Here is a 26,260-nt window from a genome sequence, read left to right on the forward strand (position 1 = left end):
CAGCGGGCGAGTGACGTGCGCTCTGGAGGCTGGCGAGGGGGCGCGGTGGCCCCGGAGCGGAGGGACGGCGAGGCCAGCCTTGGCATCTGGAGTTGGGAGAGGGCCCTCGCGGTGGGCCTTTGACGTCGGTAGACTTTGGCGCCCGCAGAAAGGACATTGTGTCTGATGAAATAAAGCAGGTAGAGTGTTTTGTAACCGGAAAGTGCCTTAGAAAAGTGAGTTTCTCCTGGCGTCTCTTCTAACTTCAGCCCCTCTCGTCTCGGCCTCTTCTTCCCAGCCAGGACCCTAGGATTGCGTATTCCCTGCAGAACACCCTTCCCCTCTGTCCTAGCGGTGCATAATTTCGCTCTCGCCACTACTAGCCTATTTTTTTTAAAAAAAGAAGTGAAAATACTCTACCTAAACTAGGAACTGCTTACAGCTGTACTTCTTGGCCATTTAGTGCGTCCGAGGCCCTGAAGTAGTTGCCACTCGGAGACCCGTGAGAGTCCTGCCTTAGATAATTTCAGTTCCTTCTGCAGATCAGTTCTTTTTTCGGTTAACTAAAACTGGGAAAGTGGTGAAGGCTTAGGATTTCCTTTATTTTATGTTGCATGGCTTCTGCTACAATCTAAAGTGTCCGGGAAGATCATTAATTTTTATTAACACCTTTAAAAAAAATGAATTAAAGGGGGAAAAGAGACAGTTTCAGCCCCTTGAAGCCCCTTCTTTGACAAAAGTTTGTTTCATGTTTTTGCTGAAGTAAACTATCCCAAGTAACGCACTTGCTGAGTTGTGCATTGTTGAGTATGTGTATCTCAGTACACTGCCTCATTGCATTTCTGAACCCCACCTGACAAACAACACATAACACGGAACTGCGCAAGGTCCAAAATTTCATTTGGTATAACTTAATGTAGCAGCCAGTTGTGCTATATGGGTTTTATTTTTCCCTTTGTATTTTCCTCCTAAAGTGAGAAAGGGAAGGTTATTTTTTTAAGCAACTTTTCACTCTCTGGACTAAACAGTTTAATATTTGTGATCGTGCTTCACTGAAAAAATAACCATCAGTAAGAGAGTTAATTGAAATATAGATAAACCAATTTTCTGTCACTTTACCCTGATCAAAATCATCAAAGTAAAGTGACAATGGAAATCTCTATGAAGATGTTTAGATGCAGCTTTATGTTCATGAGCTAAGGCAATGTAGAACATGATACACAAAGAGATGATTTAAAGATTCACGTTTACATTAGGATTTCCTTTTAATTTCCTCTTGGGAGCCTAATTTTGGTTTGGTGGAAGAAGGACCCTGGAGCTTGTTGATCCTGAAGATGATTATCTCAAGCAGCCTTGTCCTTGACACTGTTTTGTTGGAGTCATGGTTGAGGTAGGGGTCGGTTGATAGTGGGACCATTGGGGGAAGAGAAGCTTGGAGAAGGCCATTAAATATTTGTGTCTTAATTAGAGACTGTGCTGTCTTGACAAGGGTAAAACAAGCTGTGTTGAGTGAGATTCTTAAGTCCTGTTAAGAAGTTTTTCTTTAAAGGAATTAAAATATATATACTTCATTAGAGATATAGTCAAATGCTCAAGTGCCAAATATATAATTTGATGTGACAAACACCCAGATCCACATATGCAGAATATACCAAACGCCTCATAGAGCTTCGTGTCCCTGCTAATCACATCCCCTTACCACCAATACCACTATTCTGTCTTGCTTTGCGTGTTCTTGAACATCATAGAAAAGGAATTATACAGTATGTAGGTTTTTTTGTGACTGGCTTCCTCTGAGCAGTTTATGTGGATAGTTGCTTTACTGTTTCCAAGTAGAAGAAATGTAGTGAGTGGAAGTCTATATGGATGAAACATTTTTCTTTTCTTTTTTTTTTTTTTTTGGTCTTAAAATCTAAAGATGTGTCTGCAAATATTAGCTATTTCTGATGCATTACATGAGTATGCTAATGTATAAAAGGAGATAGTTCCTAACCTACCAATTGAAAAAAATATTTATTGTGCATTACAGGGAATATTTTCTTAAATTTCCTTTACTTTAAGATTTAACTCCTGTATTTTTTAATTTGCATTTCATTTCCACAACCCTCCCTTCTTGGCAGTATTTGAAACAGAGGGGCTGAAGGTAATTTTGTTCCAAATAGAAAGGACAGGCTTATCTGACCACCTTCTGACAGTGTCCAATAAAATCTGGTTTTGTTAGTGTTTATTTTCTGTATTTAGACCCCATCTTTAAAAAGTATAAAGTTATGATAAAAAAAAAAGTCCAGACAAAATAATCAATACGTGAATAAGGTTAAAGAAGTTTTTATTTAGTGTTGAGAACTTGAGTAAGGATCAGTAATCCTTTGCATGCTTTATGTCCTAGCCCAAATCTCTTATTTCTTTACATGCTTTCCCTCTGTAAGCTTGTCTAGTCCTGTGAATTCAGATATGATCAGTAAAGTTCATGTAGCCCGAAGAAGCTCTGTTGCCAGCCCAGATGTCTCTAGTATTAGTCTCAAATGCCTCCTGGACATCTCTAGGCATCTTTGCTCATTTTTCTATTGCTTTGCTCATCTTTTTCATTGATTTGTTTTCTGGATAATAATACATTGTTGGTTATATTGGTTACCTCTTGTCTTCCAGTCTGTGTCTTTTCTTTAACCTTTGTTTATGGTATCTTTTCTAATACTGATATTTAGTTTGAATGTAGTCAGATTTATTCATTTTTCCCTTATTTTCTGTTTTGGGGGTCTGGTTTAAAAACTCTTTTCCTAAAAAAAGAAAGAAATCCTTCCCTGCTTCAAAATCAAAAAGATATCCATCTATCTTTTTTGCTGAAAGTTTTAAACTTTTATTCTTCATATTTTATTCTTCTTTAATTAGCGTACTATTTTTGTGCATGACATAGAGATCTACTTTTATTTATTTTATATATGAACAACTAATTGTTCTAGCAGCATTTACTGACTAGTTTAACTTTTTTTTCTTTTATGTTTGTAATGTCATTTTTGTTTGTTTGTTTGTTTTTTTGTTTGTTTGTAATGTCATTGATCTCAGATCATGTTTTCACATACCCATGGGTTGTTTATTCTTTTCCATTGTTCAGTTTTCTTCAAAATTTTCTTAGGAATGCCAGGCCCTTTCCTACTCTATATGAATTTCAGAGTCATCTTGTTAAGTTCTATGAAAAAGTTAAGAGAATGTTACTGAAAAATCCTTAGGGCCTCAATTTCTCCTCTGTAATACGCTGATAGTAATGATTGTTATGACTAGATATAACTAATTTTTTAGTGTGTTTTATGAATGGTTATTATCATCACTATCATCTTTATCATCATCAATGAATGAACACTGACCTTGGCTTTGAGATCTTAAATTCCAAAATCCTACCCTCTGACCACAGCTTCATGTATTTGTTTATACATCATCCCCTCCCTTACTCCCACCAACCTTATTCTTTCACTTCTTCAAAATATTTAGTGTTGAAACCATCTCTATTTTTCTAGTCTTGTCAGTCCATTCCTAGATTTATTTTTTTTCCCATTCCTCACAAAAGTTCCTCCAAATATTTACCGTTCTATATTATTTACTTAAGTCTTCTAATTGATACTATCAGGCTTATTTTGAACTCAGATGACCTTGATTTTTAGCTACCAGAGAATCTTTCCTCACCATCATCTCTAAATGTGTCTGTAATTCCTCCCGTACTCAGCACTTGCCCTGTCCCTCAAGTCTGACTGTTTCCCTGTGTTCTAAAACGGATCCTCCAAGATCTTTTTCCATCAGTTCTCTTTTCTCAAAGTTTCATTTTCTTGCTCTCTACTGGCTCTGTAAACTGGTGATTTCCAGGCTTTCATATTTCAGCAGCCAATAAATTTGGGGGTGGGGAGGCAACCAGATTTGTTTATTTAAGTGGAGGTAATGGGAATTGAACCCAGGACCTTGTGTATGCTAAGCATGTGCTCTACCACTGAGATATACCCTTCACCCTTCAGCAACTGGTAGATTTTTAATTGAGAAAATCAGCAGAGGTTTGCCAACTTTTTATTTTGTCAAGAAAAGATATTTAAAAGCAACACAATAAACAACAAAAAATGACTACCATCTACTGCTGGCAGGTAGTATAGCATAATAGTTAAGACCACAAGACTCTGGAGCTGGACTGGACTAGAATTCTGGCTCTACCAGGGTAAATTATATAACCTATAAGAAAGTAGGTAATACCTACCTCTTATGGTTGTATTGCATATATGAATTTAGTGAATTAATGTGTATAAAGCAATTGAAAGAGTACTTGGCACATATATACACACAGTAGTGTTAGCTTTTATCTTTGTCATAATTATTATTTTTACATCACTGTCAGCGCATCTTTTTTTATTATAGCTGAACCTTGTTTTGTTTTTCACAGTGGTTGCTCTAGGGCTACACAGTCTGTTTGATAGTGCAGTGTGTCCATACTAATCACATGCGGCTCTTGGGGACCTGATTAAGATTGCTGTAAGTATAAGATGTTTAAGGGGACCCCATGCTAATTTCTCGAGCTCTTTCTCTATGTTTCTCCTGTCTCCCCTTTCTCTACAAAGATAACAAGTAGAGAGACAAAGAGTAGATTGTGCAAGTTTATAGAGAGAATAAAACAGGTTTCATATGACACATACAGAGGTGAATGAGTTGGACTTCTCAACAGCAGCTCTGGAAGTGAAAGGATATTGGAGCAGTGCTTCAAAATTCTTAAGGAAAATTACTTCTAACTTAGAATTGTGTACAAGCCAAGCTATCAATCAAACATAAGGCTAGAATAAAGTTATTTTCAAACCTAAAAGTTCTCAAATTTACAGTTCATCCTTTCTCAAGAAGCTAATAGAGGATGTGTCCCCCACAATGAGGATTAGACCAAGAAGTAGGACATGTGATCAAGGAAATCAGAAACCTAAAGTAAGAGAGCGGTAAAAGGAATTGCAGACAGATAGACTGGATCAGTAAGATAAAATTAATGGAATGCCTAATACATTTGAACAAAGTGAGAGGAGACTTACCCTCCTGGGTTCAAATTAATGATTTAAGTTTGGGGTTAAATTAATGATTATTACATGAGAAATGAAGCAAATTTTTTAAGAGGATTTTTATTACATCTTTCAGTTTATTTATTCAAACATTTTTAAGGGATAAACGAAGCTTTTTTTAAAAGAGTATTTTTATTTTGGTGCTTGGCATTATGTTATACTTCCCCTTTGTTTATAAGGAACCATGTTTTAACTGCCTTGCCTTACCCACAATGTTAAGAGGAAATGCAACAAACTGGAAATAAAAGCAAAACTAGAGAAAAAAATTGGTATCTGTAAATTAATAACAAATGGTAAAACTATTTAAAAATAATCTTCGATAATACTTTGTGGTGCTGAAAACAAGCAGTATATAGAATTGCCTAATAGAAAATTCCTAGAGACTTTCTAAGGTATAATTTTCTTAGGTATTAACAAATCTGTTCAAACTAATTTACTTTGATAACTTAGTACTACTCATTTTATGCCTAGCATAGCAACGATCTGCCTGATATTTGACTTCTAGCCTCCAACTCTAAAATATCCTATACAAGGCTTTAAAAACAGTTGTTCTAAATGAAGGGTGTTTTTTTGTTTTTGTTTTTGTTTTTTGACAGACTTTATTTTTTAGAGAAGTTCTAGGTTTACAGAAAAATTGGGCAGGAAATATAGAGTTCCCATATGTTACTGTATACACACATATATACACTCAGTTTCTCCTATTATTAACATCTTGCATTAGTGTGGCACACTTGTTACAGTTGATAAACCAACATTGATTCATTACTATTAACTGAAGTCCATAGTTTACATTAGGGTTTACTCCTTCTGTTGTACAGTTCTGTAGGTTTTGACAAACACATAATGTCATGTGTCCAGTGTTATAGTGTCGTACAGAATAGTTTCACGGCCCTAAAAATGCCCTGTGTTCTACCTGTTCACCCCTACTCCCCTCCCACCCCCACCCCAAACCCCTGGCAAAAACTGATCTTTGTATTATCTCTATAATTTGGCCTTTTAAATGAATTTTCTACTGTCCTTTAAAACCTCTGTCTCTGGAATAGATCCATATATGTTAAAAAAGCAAGTTGTGGAAAATATGTATAGTATCCTATTATAAATTTTTAAAACTATACACATACACACATTTGATTGTGCATAGGAAATTTCTGGAAGGGGACACAGAAAAATGACTAATTCTGTGGAAAGGAGTATGGGGAAGAGTTAATGAGGTCTTTTACTTTCTGCTTTCATTTTATTTGAATTTCTTACCATGTACGATATTATTTTATAATTTAAAATACTTTAATTGTAAAGCTAAAATCTCTGGATGAAGATTTTTTCCCAGATATGAAAGCACTGGAACAACAAAGGAAAGACCCTAGAAATTTTAAAATTATTTGGTTAGATATTTAGTTGTTTGTATGTTTTTGTCTCTGTTCCCCATGCCATTTCCCATGACTAGAAAAGTTCACAAAGATTTTTATCTGTCTTGTTCACTGATGAATCCTTAGTGCCTGGCACTTGGTAGGTGCTCAGTAAAAATTTGTTTAATGAATAATTGAATTTTTAAAATATTAACTTGTTTTTTTTTAATTAAATATCTGCTCCTATAATTCTGCTTCAGTTGGCATATGTTGTTTTACTTTGTTGTGTTATATAGTGATTATACTCCTCAGCTGTCTAGGTATTTTGGTCCACAAGCTCATACTCTCTACCGCTCTTTCTGGTAATGGATGTGGAGGATGAGCAAAAGGGCAGACCCTAGTTCCCTTCCCACAAATTTAAGGAACAGAGAGCAGAGGACTCCAGGCACCACAGAAGAGTTTAGTGCTCTCTGTTGGCTCCTGTTTCACTGGACAACTCATCTAGCAAGAATTTGCCTTGAAACTCATAATCCAGCAGCAGAAGTCTGTTGTAATCCACCGAAATCCTGGAGGTTTGGGGAAGGAGTGGTGAAGTGAAGGTCCACTGCTCTAGAGTATCTGGTCAGCCCGCACCATTTTTTTTTAATCAGCAACTCACTTTAACAGACCCTTTATATTATCCTACACTAGGAAGCCTGATCTATTGCTGATGATTTCTGTAGTCATCAGTTGTCTGGCACTGATTGTCCCAAAGTAGGCCGTTTGGTGGGGGAGCAGCAGGAACAATACTGAACAACTTACTCTGACCCTAACAAGGGTTTCCTTACAGTTTTTGATTTTACTTCTCCAGCCCTTGCTTCCTGTTTCTGTACTTAGCCAGGGTTAATTTGGAGAGTGGAAGCCAACAGCCCTTGATCTCTATTTCCTCAGGAACCATACATAAGAAAACCACTGTAAAAACACAGATAGGTTAAAAGTAAAAGAATGGACAGAGATTTTATTATGCTAATACTAATCAAAAGAAAACTACAGTTGCTATATTCAGGCAAAACAGACTTCAGAACAAGGAAAATTATCAGGGATAGAAAGGGGCATTACATAACGACAAAGAGGTCAATTCGCCGAAAAGATGTAACAACCTTTAATGTGTGTAGGTCTAACAACAGACCATTAAGGCAGCAAAGACAAAAATGGATAGAACTGCAAGGAGAAACAGGCAAATCCACTATTTTAGCTGGAGGCTTAATCAGCCCTCTTTCAGTAATTGATAGATCTAGCAGACAGAAAATCAGTGAGGATATAGTTAAACTCTGTAGTACCGTCAATCAACTGGATCTAATTGACATTTACAGAATACTTCACCCAAGAACAGCAGAATACACATTCTGCTCAAAAAAGGTAGGCATTTGTCAGTATAAGAAATAAAACTTGTATGCAAAAACTTTAACGTAGTTAAAGTTAATAGATATACAATAAATTTTTTAAAATATTTACAATGAGGTTTAACATCTACAATATTAAAAGAGCTCTTAGAAATTCATGTCAAGGGAACAAGCAATTCAACAGAAAAGTGGGTGGGCTGGGAATATGAATTCAGCAAAGTGTAAATCCAAATGTGAAAAGATGCTCAAAATCAGAAGAAATCAGGCAAATGCAAATTAAAATAATGAACTGCCAATTAGGCCTACCTAACAGATTGGCACACCATTTTTTTTATTCAACTCATGTTTAAGCGCCTATTGTGTGACAGACACTGAGCTGAGCACACATCTAATTTAGTACTCACCAGAGCATTGTGAAGCAGATCTTATCCCGGTTTTACAATTGAAGAAAGGATCAAATAAGTAAACTGACTTGTCAAAAGTCACATAAAGGAAACTGGGGAATTCACTCCACTGGAACTGTTTTTCATTTTCTTCCCTTTTTGAGGAGTCATTCATTCAGACGGTATGTGTGGGTGTGCATCTAGATAGATAGATAGGTATTTATGTTTTGAGTTAGTGTCCCCCACATATCTCCCTTCCACCCACTTCCCATGCCAATGCCACCCATCTCACAACTATTCTTATTAGTTTCTCATGTATCTTCCCAGAGCTTTTCTATATAAACACAAGTTTATTTCATTCTCCTTTTTTTTAAAGCAAAGGTTATCATAATATGCACTATGTTCCACAACTCAACTTAGAGTTCTGTAAGTAGCTCTGTAATGAGAGTCCTTATCCTTCAACAGCTTCATAGTATTCCACTACAAAAATGCCAGAAATTATTTTACGAGCTCTTATGATGGACATTTGCATTGTTTTCAGTCTTTTGCTTTTAAAAACAATGTGGTAATGAATAATACTGTGTATAATTTTGTCTCACACGTACAAGATTTCTCAGAAAGAAGATTGCTAGGTCAAGAGGGATGTGTGATGTGTGATTTGGACAGATAATGCCAAATTTGCCTCTGTAAGTGTTATATAAACAAGTAAGAGTGCCCCCCACAACATGTCATTAGAGTACGTTATCAAAACTTTTGGATTTGGGACTAAGTGAAAATTTTTAATCTTAGTATAGTTTTATTGTGCATTTCTCCTATTCTAAGTGAAGTGAAACATCTTTTCAGATTGGGCAAAATGTTAAATAACCAATAACACCTACTGCTGGTAGGGATCCAAGTAAAAGGGTATTAAACATTGCTGGTTTAAATGTGAACTTTTTCAACCTATTTGCAAAACAGTCTGGCAACCTGTGTTAAAATTTTTTAAACTACAGATATGATTTGTCTTAGCTGTATCATTCTTGGGAATCTGTCTTACAGAAATAAATACATAAGGATCTATCTATAAGAGTATTCATTGCAGCATCATCCATAGTAGCAAAAAACAAGTAACAAAGTATAAGCTCATTAATAGGAAAATGGCTGAGTGGATTACAGTTTATGCATCCTATCAAAAGGAATAAAATAAAACAATATGAGTTGAATTGTGATTTCCACTAGATACTATGCTAATGAGAAAAAACAAGATAAAGAAAAGTGTGTATAATATGATCCCAGTCTATAAAACATCATCATCAACACACATAAATGTTTGCATATTTGTGTGTGCATGTTTACACTGAAAATATTTTTATTTGTAAATATATACACACATGTGTATTTGTATATAATTATATGGAGGAAATAATGGAAAATAAATATTACTTGGGATATAGGTTTGGTTGCTTTAAGGGCAAAATAATAATGACTTAAACAAAATGGAAGTTTATTTTTTTCTCTTCTGAAACAGTCCAGGAATAATCAGTTCAAGACTGACAGCGCAGCCTCAGGTGTTCAGGGCCCAGGCTCCCTCTGGCTGGTTAATCTGCTGCACTCAATATGTGGCTTCTGTTTCATGGCCCAAGATGGCTGTTCCAGCTCCTGATACATCTGGGAATGGGAAATGGAAAAACAGCATACCTCTTCTTTTTAAGGGCATGTCACAGAAGTTTTAGTCATCATTTCCACTTACAGTCCATGGACCAAAATGTAGTCACGTCGCTGCAGCTCCAGTGGTGGCTCGGAAGTATAGTCCTTGCCTGTGTAACACTGTACCAAGCTAAAAACTTGGGAGTTCTGGTAATAAAGGAAGAATAGAGAAAGGAGCATTAGCAACAATAGCAGCCTCTGGCACAGCAGACTAGATTAACAGGTGAGCTAGGTAACGAAGGAAAGGGGGCATCTTCCCCCCACAGTTATCTGTTCCTGCATTACAAATCCACCACAACATTTAATGGCTTACAACAATAATGATTTATTATTTCTCACCATGCTGTTTTGGCTAGAACGTTTTCTGCTGTTTTTCTCTGGATTCATTCACATAGCCCCCTTCACATGGTCTTTCATCCCAGTCTTACGCAGCATAGTGGCCCAGTGTCCCAAAAGGGGAAAAAAGAAGCTGCAAAGCCTCTCTAAATCTCTTCCAGAGAAGTTGCCCAAAGTCACTTCTACTGCATTCTGTGGCCGGATAAGTTGCAAGGCTAGCCTAGATTTAAGATGTGGGGAAATAAACTATCTTTTGATAAACTGGCAAAGGCACATTGCAAAGAGGCATAAAGAAAGGAGGCATGATTCATTGGGATCAAATATTACAGCAATCTAACGTGTAATATTTACACTTACATGTAATATGTATGTCAATTTTTATATTTGTCCATACATTCAAAGAAATATAAGTAAAAATAATTAAACAAGTTCATGGTGAGCAGATACAAATATGACCATGTCACTCTCTTCCTTATTATTGCCTTACAGAATAAAACCCATGTCCTTTAGCCCATACTATTTCTACTATATTACATTATCTCCCAAGATATATAATAAAAATCAGGCAGGAAGATAAATCATTTCTAGCTGAAGTAGTTGGGCTTCACACAAGTTGTGGAATCTGAACTAGGCCTGGAAGGAAAAAGTACTTGAATTGATGGAAGGGGCAAGGAGGCATAAGCCAGTAGTTCCCAAACTTACTAGGACCACCCTTTAAAAAAATACAGCATACTGCAGAAATAAGTGAAGTTATTTATCATAAAGTAAAAGTTCCCCTGTATCTACCACCCAGGAAATAGAATATCACCTGTTACATGGAAATCCTCTGATGTGACCTCTCAGTAACTGCCCTGCCCCTCCTCTCTAAGTGAACCACTCTTACTAACTTCCACCATAGATTAGTTTTGGCTGATTTTGAATCTTACATGAATGAGATTAAATGTATATTTCACCATTATATTTGTGAGAGTCATCTGTGTTGTTTGTAAAGTAGTTTGTTCATATCCATTGCTATATTCCATTATAAGGATAAACTACATATTTATCCATTCTATTGTGGATATTTGGGTTATTTCTACTTTGGGGCTATTAACCAATAATGGGGCCACAAGCATTCTTTTATATGTCTTTTGCTGTACATGGGCAGACATTTCTATTGAGAGGTAGGATTAAATTTTGTAAAGAATGGCAGTTTTCCAAAGTTATTTATATCCTCACCAGCAGTAAAAGTTTCACGTTCTCCACACCCTGGGCAGCAGTTGGTATTGTCAGTCTGTTTACTTTAGCCATTCTGATGGGTGTATAGTAGTATCTCATTTGGCATTAATTTGCATTTTCCCAATGACTATTGAGGTTGAGCATCATTTTATGTTATTTGCCACTTGGAGAGCCTCTTTTTTGAAGTGCTTGTTCAAGTCACTAACCCATATTTCTGTTGAGTTGTCAATCTTTTTCTTATTAAATTTTAGGACTTCTTAATACATTCTGGATACGAGTTCTTGGTCAAATATACCCCACAGTGGTAGAGACCGCATGATGGTATATAACCATCAGAGACAAGGTAGGCACAATTACCATAGTAAACCAAAGAAGACAGTGTTAACCAGAGTGTTTTGACCCACAGGGAGAAGTGATAATGGATGGCTAAATGATCATGAGGTCCCTAGAAATGAAAGAGATTAACCTATTAAGGTGCTGCTTGACATCTATATAGGTGGAAGAATTCTGTAATGTAAACCAACTTGTGTTGAATTTGAAGCATCCCATCCAGTTCACAGACTTGGTACTTCTTGATGATGGGGAGAGATTTGATCCCTTTGAGGAAGAACCCTGCAATGCAGCCACAGCAGTACAACCATGAATGAGTCCTAATCCAGTGGTTCCCAACCTTGTCTGCACATAAGAACACCTTAGAATTCTAACGCCCACCCCAAGCCAATTAACTCAACTTCTGGGACGATACCTAGGCATTTGTATTTTTTACTCCCCAGGTAACTCCAGTGAGCAAATTAGGGAATCAGTGCCTTAATTCTTCTCCAGTGGCCATTTATTGGTTAGAATAGGGGGCCTAAGAAAGTCAAATGACAGATGGAGTCTTGGGCTGAGTCTGGCTAACACTGAGCCCAGAGAGACCCATACTGAGGTTAGTTCTCCAGTCCCAGATGTATAGTAAGAATAAATATATTTTAATAGCTGAAGCAACCTTCATTTTGGTTTCCTGACCAATGAATGGAGTGAGTGTTATGGTAGGAAGGACTACTTGGAAGTTCAGAACTGCTTGTCTACCACTCCCTCCCAAGACAGTGAAAGAAATTAGCACCACCATGCTGGCATGATGATTCATATCCTATTCCCATTTTAATTCCCTATGTGGTCACCAGATGGGTCATAGAGATGGTAGTGTAAAAAACAGATGGATAGTGAAGAATGACAGTGGATTATTGCAAAGCTTAATCAGGTGCGGGGGGATGCCAGTTGTAGTTGTGGTATCCAAGTGTGGTATCTTCATTGGAAGAAATTAATATGGACTTTGACATGATATACAGGTATTGATCTGGAAATGTGCCTCGCCCCCACCCCTACCCCATTCCAATCAATAAAGAAAATCAGAAGCAGATTGCATTTAAACGGAAGGGACAACAGTAAATCCTAACTGTCTTGTCTCAAAGCTATGTCAACTTTACTGTTGTCTCTTATATGAAGGGACCTTGATTAGCTCACTGTGCCATAGGGTGTCACACTGGTCTATTATAGCAAAGAAATTATATTAAATGAACCTAGTGTACAAGGAGTAGCAAGCATTCTGCATATTTTGGTAAGACATATGCATGCCAGAAGATGCAAGATAAACCCTGCAAAACTTCCAGGACCTGCCGTAAGTTTCGAGAGCTGCAGTGGCCTAAGACACATTAGGATATCCTTTCAGGTAAGTGATGGGTCGTTGTGTTTTCTACCACTACCACAAAGGAAAAGGAGAAAATGTGTAACAGGCCTTTCTGGGTTCTGGAGGCAACAAAATATAGGTTAGAGCAGGTCACCCTGCACCCTGCTGTTTCCTGGGTAACTATAAGACTACTAGTTTTGAGTGGGGCCCAGAGCAAACTGTCTTGCCAGTTGGGCCTCATGATTGGGCAGATCCAGTGGTATTGGAAGTTCATGTGGTAGAGATGTTACATGAAACCTTGGATATGCTCCAGTAGGACAATTACAGCATAGACCCTTTGGTTTTGGAATAAGGATGTATCTTCCTCAGCAAACAGCATTTAATTTTGTTTCTTTGAACATTTTGTTTTCAAAAAAAAAAAAAAAAACCATTTTGTCTTGTTTATTTGAAAAGCAGCTCCTGCTACCTGGTAGAGATGGAACACCTAACCATAGGACATCAAATGACCATGTGAATAATAAAACCGCCCATCGTGAACTGGTGTTATCCGGTTCGCCAAATCATACAGCTGGATGAGCACAGCAGCAGCCCATCCCTGTGAGACTGGGCACACGGCCACAAGTCAACCAGATGCAGGTGACTCAGACTCCTATAGCCCCTGCCCCTGAAGTCCTTCAGCACTTCTCCCCCAGCCCACATACGCTGGCTTCATAAGGAGTTCCCTCTGACCAGTTAACGGCAGAGAAAGAAGTGTGAGTCCTGTTCATTCACGAAAGGATGTGCAGTGGGCAGGCAATAGCTGGATGTGAGTGGTCATGACACACCCCACCACTCTTTAGTGGCCCTGACATGTAATAGTAAAGGGAAATCCTTCCATGGGGAAGAAGTTTAGGAGATGCAGCCTGAGGTAAGGGTATACACTGGTTCACTGTCAGTGCCTTATGAGTTGACAGGCTAGACAGGAACTTGGGGAGAACAAATTGGAAAACTGGTTCCATTTATGAGGCCAGCGGGGATACAACGACCTATAAATTGGGGTAGTGACCTAAAGAATGAAGTATATGCCTAAAATCAGTAATCAATATATACTACCACCTTCCCCAAAAGGTATGCAAAGTGGAGATGAGAGTAGTCCCTCTATTGTCAGTATGACTGATTTTGTAAAAAAAAAAAAAAAAAATACCTATGGCATGTTTTCCAAACTTGGTGAAAAGCATAAAGTTAACAAATCCACAAAGCTGAGTAAATCACAAGCAGGAAAATTATAATGAAAGTTACACCTATGTATGTTATAGTCAAACTGATAAAACTAAGAAAAACAACTTAAAAGCAGAGAAATTATACATTATACACAGGAGGGCAATTATATTAATTTTTTTAAATAAGCTTTTAAATGGAAACACAATAGACGTATAGAAAAATGCACAAATATAATTGTTCAGCACAACTTGCCACAAAGTGAAGATAACTGTGTAATCACCACCCACATCAGTAACTTTGCCCCTGCTTAGTCATTACTCTTCTTCTTTCCCAAAGGTAATCACTATCCTGAATTCTAACACCAAAGATTAGCTTTGACAATGGTTAACATGTATATGAATTGAATGTATAATGTATTCTTCTGGTGTCTGGCTTCCTTTATCATTGTTTGTGAGATCCATCCATGTTGTTACCTGGAGCAGTTGTTCATTCATTTACATTGCTGTATAGTATTCTACTTTGTGAATATGCCATATTTATTTATCCATTCTACTGCTGATAGATATTGGAGATGTTTCCCCTTTTTTGGCTATTTTGAGGAGAGCTGCAATGAACATTTTTGTGTATGTCTTTTGGTGTACGTATGTATGCACTTGTGTTGGGTTCTCTTATTATGCTTAATAACCCACTTGAAGAATTTTTTGGTCCCTGAAACTTTGGACTTAGTGGTTTTGGAGGTTTTAGTAATCAAGGGAGGAATGCTTCCTAGGAAACATGGTTTCAGTGAATTAGAAGTAGATACTGCTTGCTGGCAAGTTTGGGCTTTTTCTTTTTCTTTTTTTTTTTTTCTTTTTTTAAATTTTATTGAGTTATAGTCAGTTTACAATGTTGTGTGTATTTCCGGTGTAGAGCACAATTTTTCAGTCATACATGAATATACATATATTCATTTTCATATTCCTTTTCACTGTGAGCTACCATAAGATCTTGTATACATTTCCCTGTGCTATACAGTATAAACTTGTTTATCTATTCTATATATACCTGTCAGTATCTACCAATTTTGAACTAAATTTGGGCTTTTTCTATCAATAACCAACAGAAAGAGAAGGGGATCACTACTGGCAGGGGTGAAAGATCCTTTTAGACAGGGAGAAATTGGGGGTTGGGTAGGTACAGCCCAGTGGTAGAGTGCAGTACTTAGTATACATGAGGTCTTGGGTTCAATCCCCAGAACCTCCATTAAAAAATAATAAAATAAAATAAATGGGGAAATTGGATTGCTGCTACACAGTGAAGTAAATAGGACTATATATGGAATGTATGGTATTTACCAAGATGCTTATTAGTATTCTCTTGGCCAGTAAAAAAAAAAAAAAATAGGATAACTCAGAAAGGACTTCCAGTAGGATTCATCTTATAAGAATATTTTGGTCACCCCATCTGGTAAAGAATTCGATTTTTGCTTAGGTGCAGGCGGAGTGAGAGAAAAACCTAGAATAGGTGATGAAAGAAAGCTTATGCTTATGAACTTTGTCCTCATGACCAGCTAAAACAGGTCTTATGAAACTATGATTATGTTTTGTTACTTGTTTCTTTTCTCCTCTACCATATATGAAGAATTCTGGGGTATGTATCTGTTTTTGGTTTCAGATGAGAGTATAACTGAATTGACACCACCCCATGATGACTTCGTAGCTGATGGGAGGAGACTGTATGGTGGAAAAGAGTGAGGTGAGCATATATATTCCCCCTGGCTCCCTCCTGTAGAGGTTGCCTTGAACTGGATGTGTCTGTCCCTTGACCAAAGGTCATTGCCTCTCTCATGTGAACTCTTCACAATTCTTTTCCTTCCAGATTTTGGTTAACTGCTTCCTCTTCTTCTTCTTCCTCTTGGGGCTTAAGAGAGGTACAGTTCCCCTGCAGTTAGCCCTGGGTTACAAGGATACAAGGATAGTTACACACATTAGTAATTAGTCCCTCTGTAAGTAAACCTTCCTTAAATGATCCTGTTTGTTCTTTGTTTCCTGTTAGGACTCCTGACACATGACCTTTTTATCTCTTGTATTAATTCCTGCCTAAAATCTACTTGTATATTAGCATAGCCACAGTCTTTTTCTGTTAGTTTTTGTGTATCTTTTCACTTTAAACTTTTCTGCATTTTAATATTTAAGATTTGTCTCTTGAAAACAGGTTAAAGGTGTATCTTTATAAATCCAAGGTGATTTGTCTCTGTCTTTCAGTTGGGATAATCAGTTCATATTTAAGGTAATTACTAATATATAGGGCTCGAAAGCTGCCATCCTACTGTTTGTCTCACATGTTCTTCACTCTTTTTCCTCTAGTTTCTTTGGGATAAATCAGGCTTTTTTATTCCATATTTTACTTTTGATTGGCTTTTTAGTTACATGTTCTCTTACTATTCTTTAATTAATTACTCTAGAAATTAGAATGTGCATCCTTCACATCTAAAAGTCCAGTGTACATTAGCACTGTATCCACTTCTTGGACAATGTGAACACCTTAGACTACTTCATTTATCCTTGCCTCTCAATTCATGTGTTGTTTTAAATCTGTGTAACACCATGATATATCAGCATTGCTTTGTAGTTTATATTCATTGATATTTACCCATATAGTTTTCATTTTCATTGTTCTCCATCCCTTCCAGAATCTGACAGCTTCTATCTGAGATCATCTGCTCTAAGGCAGAGATGCTGGTGATAGATTCTCAGTTTGTTTGTTTGAAAATATCTTTATACTACCTTAATTTCTGAAAGTTCTATTATTTGAATATGAACTGTAAGTTGGCGGTATTTTCTTTTAGTACTCTGAAGATAGATTCTGTTGCAAAACAGTTGTCTTATCATCATTCGATAGAGTGATCTTTTTTATCTATGGATGCTTAACATTTTCCTCTTTTTTGGTTTTCAGCAGCTTTAATATGATGTGCCTAGGTGTGATTTTCTTTGCCTTTTTCTTAAGGTTTTTAGTGCTTCTTGAATCTGAGGCATGATGCTTTTTATTTGAGACATCTCTTGCAGTGTCACTTTGTTAGAACCTCTCACTCTTCTCCTTCTTGGTCTTAATTATACCTATATTAGACCTTTTTAAAAAACTCTATATTAAGTATCTTTTCCACTTTAAAATTTTTTTTCCATTTTTCATCCTTTTGTCTCCTTGTTAATCTGTGTATTTTCTTCTTTTTAAAAATATTTTATTAATTTATTATTTTATTTTTTTAGGGGGGGAGGGAAGTAATTAGGTTTATTTATTTATTTTTAGAGGAAGTGCTGGGGACTGAACCCAGGACCTTGTGCACGCCAGGCATGTGCTCTACCACTTGAGCTATACCCTCCCCTTCTACCATATTTTCTTTTGAATTTTCTTCCAGTTCCCTAATTTTGTCTTCTGCTCTGTATAGTTGGCTGCTGTATCCAACCACTTGGTTTTTAATTTGTTATATGTTTCAATTATAGAATTCCATTCAGTTGTGTTTCTATTCTCTACAGACTTCTTACTCTTCTATTTTAAGTTCCTGAAAATATTAATCACTGTATTTTAAAGTCATCATTTCATAATCCCTGTGGGTCCTGTTTCTGTGGTTTCTTCTCTGTCTTATCATATCTCACACACCCAACTATTGTTTTATATATGCTGGATATTGTATATAAAATATTGTAGATGCATTTTGAGGCTCTGGATACCATTATTTTCTTTTTGAGAGGATTTCTTTTACTTCTATTAGGCAGCTAGACTAGGGCCATTAGCAGACTCAGCTCACTACAGTCCAGTTAGGGCCTGAGATGATTCAGTCCCTGCCAGTTCCAAGCTATCTTCAGTTCACTCTGACTCCTACGGTACAGTGCATTAGGACCTCAACTGAAAGACTGAGGTGTTTATCTCTTTCTTAGTGAGACCAGTTCCAGTTTTTCTCCCTTTCCATCGCCACTTAGGCTTGTGAGCTTGCAAAAAGCGCCATTCACCTTCTTTGTTGCTTTTTTAAGAGACAGATTCCTCCAACAGACATGCTGCAAGCACCTCTCCAGCCCACCTCCTCTACTAGATCTTGGCCCTGCAATCCTCACTGTTTTGGCAACTTTCCAATGCCTTTAAACATGTGTATTTTTGTTTTAGCTCAGCTTTTCTAGTTGTTCTCAGCAGAAACATAATCAAAACCACCTAATTCTTCATTACCTGCAGTGGAATTGCAGAAGACTCTTTTTTTTTTTTCCCATTGAGGTATAGCTGATGTTCAATATTTTATCAGTTTCAGGTTTACAACATAGTGATTCAATTTTTAAGTATTATATTCCATTTATAGTTATTATAAAATATTGGCTACATTCTCTGTGCTATACAATATATCCTTTTAGCTTATTTATTTTATACATAGTAGTTTGTACCTCTTAATCCTTTTTCCTTATCTTACCCCTCTCCTCTTCCTTCTCCCCACTGGTAACCACTAGTTTGTTCTCTGTATCTGTGAATCTGTTTCTTTTTTGTTATATTCACTAGTTTGTTTTCTTTTTTAGATACCACATATGAGTGAAATCATACAATATTTGTCTTTCTATGTTTGACTTATTTCACTTAGCATAGTACCAAGTCCAACCATGTTGTTGTAAATGGCAAAAATTTCATTCCTTTCATGGCTGAGTAGTATTCATATATATATATATATATACACACACACACACACACATTCTTTTTTATGGCTAAGTAGTATTCACACACATATATGTATATTCACACACTACATCTTAATCCATTCATCTGTTGATGAACACTTAGGTTGCAGGGACTCTTTTTAATGTCAGAAATTTTACTGGATACTCCGTCCCCTCTCCATCAAAACACATAACGTAGTAGTTGTACATATGTTGAGTCTATATACTATACATAAGTAAGTAATATAATAAATATATTTATGTATTATATAATATATAGTAATGTCCAGGTTCCCTGCAATTACTGTTACTCAGGGATCTGTAACTCAAAGAAGGGAAACACTGTTAGAGGCAAAGGCAGTCTCAGGAAGTTAAAAGTATATTCAAAGGAACATGAGGGGCCCGGTATGATTAGAGATTTCACATATAAAGCAGAGATAAAATTCTGGTTTTTATTATCTACATAATAGGAAGCCACTGGAAAACTTCTTTATTGAGATATCTTTTAATAAAAGCTATGTTTAACCTGATAGTGATATGCAAGACAGACAGAAGAGTAAAGACCCAGAAACCCACTAGGATATACAGTAATGGACCAAATATGAGTTGGTGAGAGGCATCATAGTGTAATGAAACGAATGTTGACATTCGAATCACAGGACTTGTAATGACTCGTCCTGTCACCCTGGGCAAGTCATGTAACCTGTCTTACTCTGCTTCCTGTTTACATGCCAGTCACCTTGTAGGCCTTCAGCAGAATGATGAAATGTTAACGCCTGCTTAACTCACAGAGTGGTCATACAAATATAATGATGACATATTTTTAAATGTATATTATGAAATGGAAGGTCTAAATGTGCATTTGAAGGCCTAAAGTAGAGACTGATAAGAAAAGAGTGAAAGAAAAAAAATTACTCCAATATTGAATCTTGATGACTAGAAAATATATTCACCTAAATAGGTCAGTCAGAAGAGGGCCCAATTTTGGAAATTAGGACAAAGGGAGAAAAATAGTGATTTATTTAATGTTAATTGTAGAAATGTTCAGCAGATGGTTCTCTATTACATTTAATAGTTTCATATATTAGGTATTTTTCATCTGATATCATTTCATTCAGTCTCCTTCATCAGATTTTAAGTTCCTAGAAAGAAGTTATCTCCTTTGGAATTAGTATTCCCTCCTCATTTTTAACTTAAAAAAGTTTGTACCTATTGATTAAGTTGATAAAGTTTTACCTATTTTGTCCCATTTATTGGTAAAGGGATTATATAGAGCATTGACTGGTTTAAGGATTATTTGGTCCCTCCAACTTAATACCAAACTGTTATTCTTTATGTGCATCACTCTAAATAGTTGTCCCTACTAGGACCTTACTATAATCCAGGCAAACATTTCCTCTATTTGAATTTTATGAGAGACATAAAAAATGTCTTATTGAAAGCCGTATGCATATGTTTAGTTTTTTATATTTTAAATTTATATGCCTTTCATTTAGATCCTGAAATTTAAGATGGTTTCTGTTCCTTTTGAAATCTTTAGTTTCTCCTAGTACTTTTAAAAAATAAACTGTAATGGACCTCAACCACAGCAGTCACTTCATCCTTTGTACTAAGAATCTGTCCTCTGCAGTGTGATTGTCTCTAGACTGCTATACTGTGTTACCAAGTCTGTAACTTTAAATTCCAGATAACATCCAGCATCTCTGCTGAATTTGGACTTCCTCTTGTATCACTGTTTACTCCTTTTCATTTTAGTCTAATTTCCCCTATTCCTACCTGAATTGAAACTTGGTTATATAGAGCTGTTTGCCTTTCTTATTTTTTTGCCCACTACGACTTTCTGTATTTAACATCCTTTCTAGCTCTACTCCCCCCCCAAAAAAAATTTATGTATTTTAAAATTTGAGATCACAGAAATAATGTGTTAGCATCCTCCCTTATCCAGTAGTTAGGCTCTGGCATTCTCAACCTTAGGGAACTTGGAAGTAAGAAAAAACTGAGCAGCAAGAAAAACAGATGTTGTAAGCTTTATTCTGCAGCAAAAATATTGATGTTTTTGAGGAATTAAATGTTTCATAAAGGTGAATTCTCCATGTGACTGAAGCTTCCATTATTCATCACAGACATTAAGTCAGTATAGTTTGAAGGGCTCTGTCTTTACTGGTGTACTAACAACTAGGTCCTCCCTCACACCCACCTCCAAAAAAAAGCTCTGATTGTGATGTCTGCAAATTTCTCTGGGGTAAATACTCCCACTGTGACCCATTTCAAGCTACCACAAGACATCACTGAACACAAGAGTTGGAAAGAGGGGTATACCATCAAATTATAATACTTCCACCATGTAGACACCATAGACATAACCATAAAAACATGGATAATAAAAAAATATTGTAAAATGACTAGAAAATTAGTTTTGAGTATTTATCTTTCAGTCTCATATATTGGATTTTACTGCCAGTTTATGTAATTTCTGATAATGGCTATGTTTAACAGTCAGCCTGCAAAATACCTTAAAATTTTTAAATTGGTACTCAGAAGGCAGCGTAAGCCAGCTCTGGTGTACTACTGCGTACACTCTCAGTTTTAGACGTAACTTAGGGACTAACCAATATGGGTTGAGGTGGTTCTGCTAGCTAATAGTGAAAAACACACTTAATACTCAGATTTATATAGTCAGCCCTTAAATTCCACCGTCTCATAAAGTCATTCAAGCCTTTTTCATACTCCCCCATGCATATTTTATCTTGTTATGACTTTGTTACTTTTTAAAATCCTTTAAGGCTGCTAAACATGTTTAATCTGTGTTGCCTGTAAATAAATACTGACAAAAGGGACCCAACAAGCAATGAGTGAAAAAATATAGACAGACATTTCTTCAAAGAAGGTATGTGGATGGCAAAGCAGTACATGGAAGCAGCACATGAAACGATGCTGAATATCATTAGTCACTAGGGAAATGCAAATTAAAATGACAACGAGATACCACACATACCTATTAGAATGGCTAAGACTGCGAAGGCTAATCCTAACAAGTCATGAGGAACTGGAACACTCATACACAGCTGGCAGGAATGTAAAAAGGTATAGCCACCTGGGAGAAGAGTTTGGCAGTGTCTTAAAAGCTAAACATATGCCTGCTATATGATCCAGCCATTCCACTTCTGGCTATTTACTCAAGAGAAATGAAAGCACGTGTCCACACAAACACTTGTACAAGAATGTTCACAGCAGCTGTATTTGTAATAGACAACAAGTGGAAACAATCCAAATGTCCACTGACAGGTGAATGGATAAAGACATTGTGGCATGTCCATCAATTGAACTACTACTCAGCAATTAAACAAAAATAATGAATTATTGAGAGACACAACATAGATAAATCTCAAGACAATAATGCTGAGTGAAAAAAAGCCAGACAAGAAAATAGGACATACTATATGATTCTATTTAAACAAAATTCTAGAAAATACAAACTAATCTATAGTGGCAGAAAACAGATGAGTGGTTTCCTGTGGATAAGGGGAGACGGGGATAGGAAGAACAAGAGGAAGAGTATACAAAGGAGCACAAAGACACTTGTGGAGATGGATTCGTTCATTATCTTGATTTTGGTGACAGTTTCACGGGTGTATACATATGTCAGCTCATCAAATTGTGAATTTTATGCACAATTTACTGTATGTCAATTATATTTCAAGAAAGCTGTTGAAAAAACATAAATCTATTGTGGTATGACCAGTAGAGATGAGGAAGTGGCAACTGCCTTGCTCTGGACAACTCATTCCCATCTTTCAGGGTACAACTGTATAGGTTCTTTGGGCAGCTGTAAGCACATTGCTGGCTTGTACTGAGATGTTGGCCAGTTGAAATTCTGTTGTCTCTATCACATGCCTGTCGTGAGGCCAGATTCTCTGAGTGCCTATCTTCATTTATCCCTAATATATTTCACATTATTTGTTTTACATGTGATTATTATTCTTATAATGAGGCTTCAGTATTAATATTCTTTAGACCTTTGGTTTTTCAAACTGTGTTTAATAAACACTGGAGATACCCAAAGAACCATCTGAGGTATCCTGAGTAGAAGTGGGGATTGGAGATCGAAGGAGAGGAGAGCAATAAAGAATCTGAGTGGGCAAGGCTTCAGCTTCCAACCCAAGCAGCTTCTTAGTTTTACAGACTTAAGGACTCCTGGGGAAAAAAGTATGAAAATCATGTAAATTTTATCCACAAGCTAAGTCAGAGCTTGATGCATAGTAGGTGTTCAATAAATATCTCCTAGTGAATCTGGATTAAATGTAAAATGCCTCTCATTTCTTTCTACACTCCCTCTCTTTCTCATTTGGCATATAAATTTCTGTTCTGTCATTTCAGTTTCTTGAGACGTGAACTTCATTTCTGAGAAGAGCTGTTCATTTCACACACACAAAAAGTACCAATATAATATACTGAACTATATACCATTGTTTAAAAGCACTGATTTTTTATGCACATAGTCACACATCGATTAGGAATGCAAGCCTCTATTAACAAATCCAGTGGGTATTAAACACACACGTGAGAGTTCTAAAAGCTGAGGGAAAACAATTATACAACCATATGGAAAATTGCCCCTACAAATTCACGATCTATCTTAGGCCCTTAGTAAGGCTTTTTTTTCTTTTCTTTCATTAGTTCTTCAGTTTCCATCTTTAGTGATTCCACTGTTACCTCCTTTTCACATGCCCAACTCATTGTCATCGCACTGCCCTCCTTCCTATTTTACCAGGTTGAGAACACTGAATATTAATGGTCAACCTCCTGCCTCCTCCCACCTAAAATTTATCTTCATTTTTTACCCATTCTAATTTTCTTCCCTCTAGTCCCCTATAGGTTTACCAACCTTGTACAGAATCAAATACTTTCTGACCAACAGCCACATCTTGTGAAGGAACTGGTTCCACCCATTAATCCCTCTCCTGTGTATCTCATCACCCTCATGACTCTTGCTTGACCATAAACATCCTCAAATCTCTCATTCTAAAAAAAATCCTCCTTTGATCCTAAGTTCTCTAAGCTAATACTCTATCTTCCAGTTTTTTAAATCATAGCCAAGCTCTCCATTTTTTTCTCTTTCGATTCACTCCCCAACCTACTTTAACTGTGTCAACACCACTTCACTCAGTGACAGATGACTCAGTGACAAAATTTAGTTCACAAATTTCTAATCCCTAGTATATTTGAACTTTCTATACCATTTGACACTGGATATTTTGAGTATGTGGTCAAATATTTTTTCAGATGAATAAAGTGGGAATCAATGGAGGAAAGGGAAGAAGTTACTCCCCAATTCACGAGTACCCAATGAATTATAAATAGCTGTAGTCCCCAGAATAATGTCCTCCCCTTCTCCCTGCTGCCACCAAAGATGTCCACACCTAGTCCGTGGAACCTGTGAATATGTTATGTTACACAGCAAGGAGGAATTAAATTTGTAGATGGAGTTCAGGTTGCTAATCATTTGGCCTTCAAGTGGGCAGATTATCCCTGTGGGCCCAATATAATCACAAAGGTCGTTACATAAGTGAGAGGAGGCAGATGAGTGTGACAGAGTGCTATGATGTGACAAAGACTCAACCAGCCATTGCTGGCTTTGAAGATGGAAGAGGGTCATAAGCCAAGGAATGCTGGTGGCCTCTGGAAGCTGGAAAGGGCAAGAAAACAGATTCTGCCCTAGAACTTCCAGAAAGGAGTGAACCTGGCTTATACCTTGATTTTAGACCAGTGAGATACATTTCAGAATTCTGACCTCCAAATCTGTAAGGTAACTGTGTTGTTTTAAACCACTAAGTTTGTACTGATTTGTTACATCAAAGAAATTATTACAATAATCATTTCTCATTTTCCGTTAAATAGAGTTGAATCTTGTGACTTTTTCTCTTGGGTCTAGTTTGCTGAGTAGGGGTTTGGGGTGGTGGTAGAAAGGAAACCAGGATCAAGTGAGAGTTCGTTACCTTCTTCTCACTTTAGCCACTCTCTTGCTGACCTTCATGCCGTCAGCAACTTGCTTATAATCATCTGTAAATACTAAAGTCTTATTATTAGAAATAAAAACCCTTATGAAAGCTTAACAGGATACATATTTACTTTAGGGACAAAAATATAGGAAAGAAAAAAACCCTGTGAGATTATACTTTCAATAGGGAACAGGATAGATAGGAAGAAAGTTTGAGGTTCCTGTAAGAAAGCAATTGATACTGGCGGTGGAGAGGAATGTGAGTGAACCAATCTGGTGGTGAAAAAGAAAAGGGGATCCCAGAGCCAACTCAACCATAAGTGACACCCGAGGTTAAATGTACAGATTCCTTGGCCACATATCTCCAACTTCCTGAAAATTTCATCCAACCACTAAATATGATTTTTACCCTCAGTCCAATTCTTCCTGTTCTGTTTGAGTATCTGTCCTAAGCCACTGGAAGTAACTAACTCCTGCTGCTTGAAGCAAGGAGAATTTCTGCTAACTAAACAGAAAGGTAGGAGGCTTCATTCTGATGGGCAGAGGATAGATCATTCTTGCGATACCAATCCGAAACTCTATGGAGCATTTTCTCATAAGAACATAGCACATATAAAGGCTGGATTTAGAGAACAGTCCTTTGTGGACTGACCTGGAGACATTAACTACTTGTCTGTAAGAAATTATGGTCTGAATTCCACAACAGGAATGAACTTTAAAATGCATCTAAGCCCTTTCTTTCTTCCTTTACCTTCACTTTAGAATCTAGTTTATTAGTTTATCGGTCCTACCTGCCTAGCATTTCTTGACTCTAGAGAGTCACAAGGTCAGACTCAACAAATTCAACTGTAGGTATGTTACAAACGGGCTTTTATAACCTCTATATCAGTGTATTTCAAACTAGAATCTTTGATTCTTTATCAGATATTTTTCCTCATGTTGTGATTTATTTCATTAATCTATAATAATTAATATAAATATAGTCTAGCTCACCTTGGTTCCCACTTACAGCTAAGCATTGACACATGATTCCTGAGCCTGCGTTGCATTTAGGTTATGATCCTGTCGGAACCATGTAATAGTACTTTGTCTTAGGCAAATGAGCACAGAATAGATAACAATTTGCAGTGAAAGAAAGAACAAAGGTCTCCTAAAGGTTCTAGCAGAGAAAACTGGTCGTTCTATAGGGAATACAGCAGTTAGTATAGACATGCCAAATTTAAAAGAAACTAAAACTGTAGCAGTCAGCTCTACAACTGTTTCAAGAGGCAACTGAATTTGTAAACAAATAAAAATCAAGTAGCATATGGATACTAATTTTACTAGT

General features: G+C 36.7%; 2 long non-coding RNA genes across 8 annotated transcripts in view; one reads left to right on the top strand and one right to left on the bottom strand.

The window, feature by feature from the left end:
• The first annotated feature begins 2 nt into the window (after positions 1-2).
• Positions 3-24,758, top strand: LOC116157773 (uncharacterized). 3 transcript variants are annotated; one of them, XR_010380449.1, is made up of 4 exons: positions 3-215; positions 11,651-13,701; positions 15,919-15,999; positions 23,313-24,758. It is a non-coding gene; the product is annotated as an uncharacterized LOC116157773 (long non-coding RNA). The 3 variants fall into 3 exon arrangements; XR_004141983.2 differs by lacking the exon at positions 23,313-24,758 and having other exon boundaries at positions 4-215; positions 11,651-11,742; positions 13,519-13,701; positions 15,919-16,677; XR_010380448.1 differs by lacking the exon at positions 23,313-24,758 and having other exon boundaries at positions 15,919-16,677.
• Positions 6,016-26,260, bottom strand: part of LOC116157772 (uncharacterized) — a 28,176-nt gene continuing 7,931 nt past the window's right edge. For 4 of the 5 annotated variants that reach the window (XR_004141968.2, XR_004141966.2, XR_010380445.1 and 1 more), the window contains one exon: positions 6,016-9,992. This is a non-coding gene — a long non-coding RNA (uncharacterized LOC116157772). The remainder of the gene's footprint in view (positions 9,993-26,260) is intronic. The other variant, XR_004141967.2, reaches the window with a different exon arrangement.

The sequence above is a fragment of the Camelus dromedarius genome, chromosome 1 (genome assembly GCF_036321535.1).
Source record: "Camelus dromedarius isolate mCamDro1 chromosome 1, mCamDro1.pat, whole genome shotgun sequence".
Classification (NCBI taxonomy): domain Eukaryota; kingdom Metazoa; phylum Chordata; class Mammalia; order Artiodactyla; family Camelidae; genus Camelus; species Camelus dromedarius.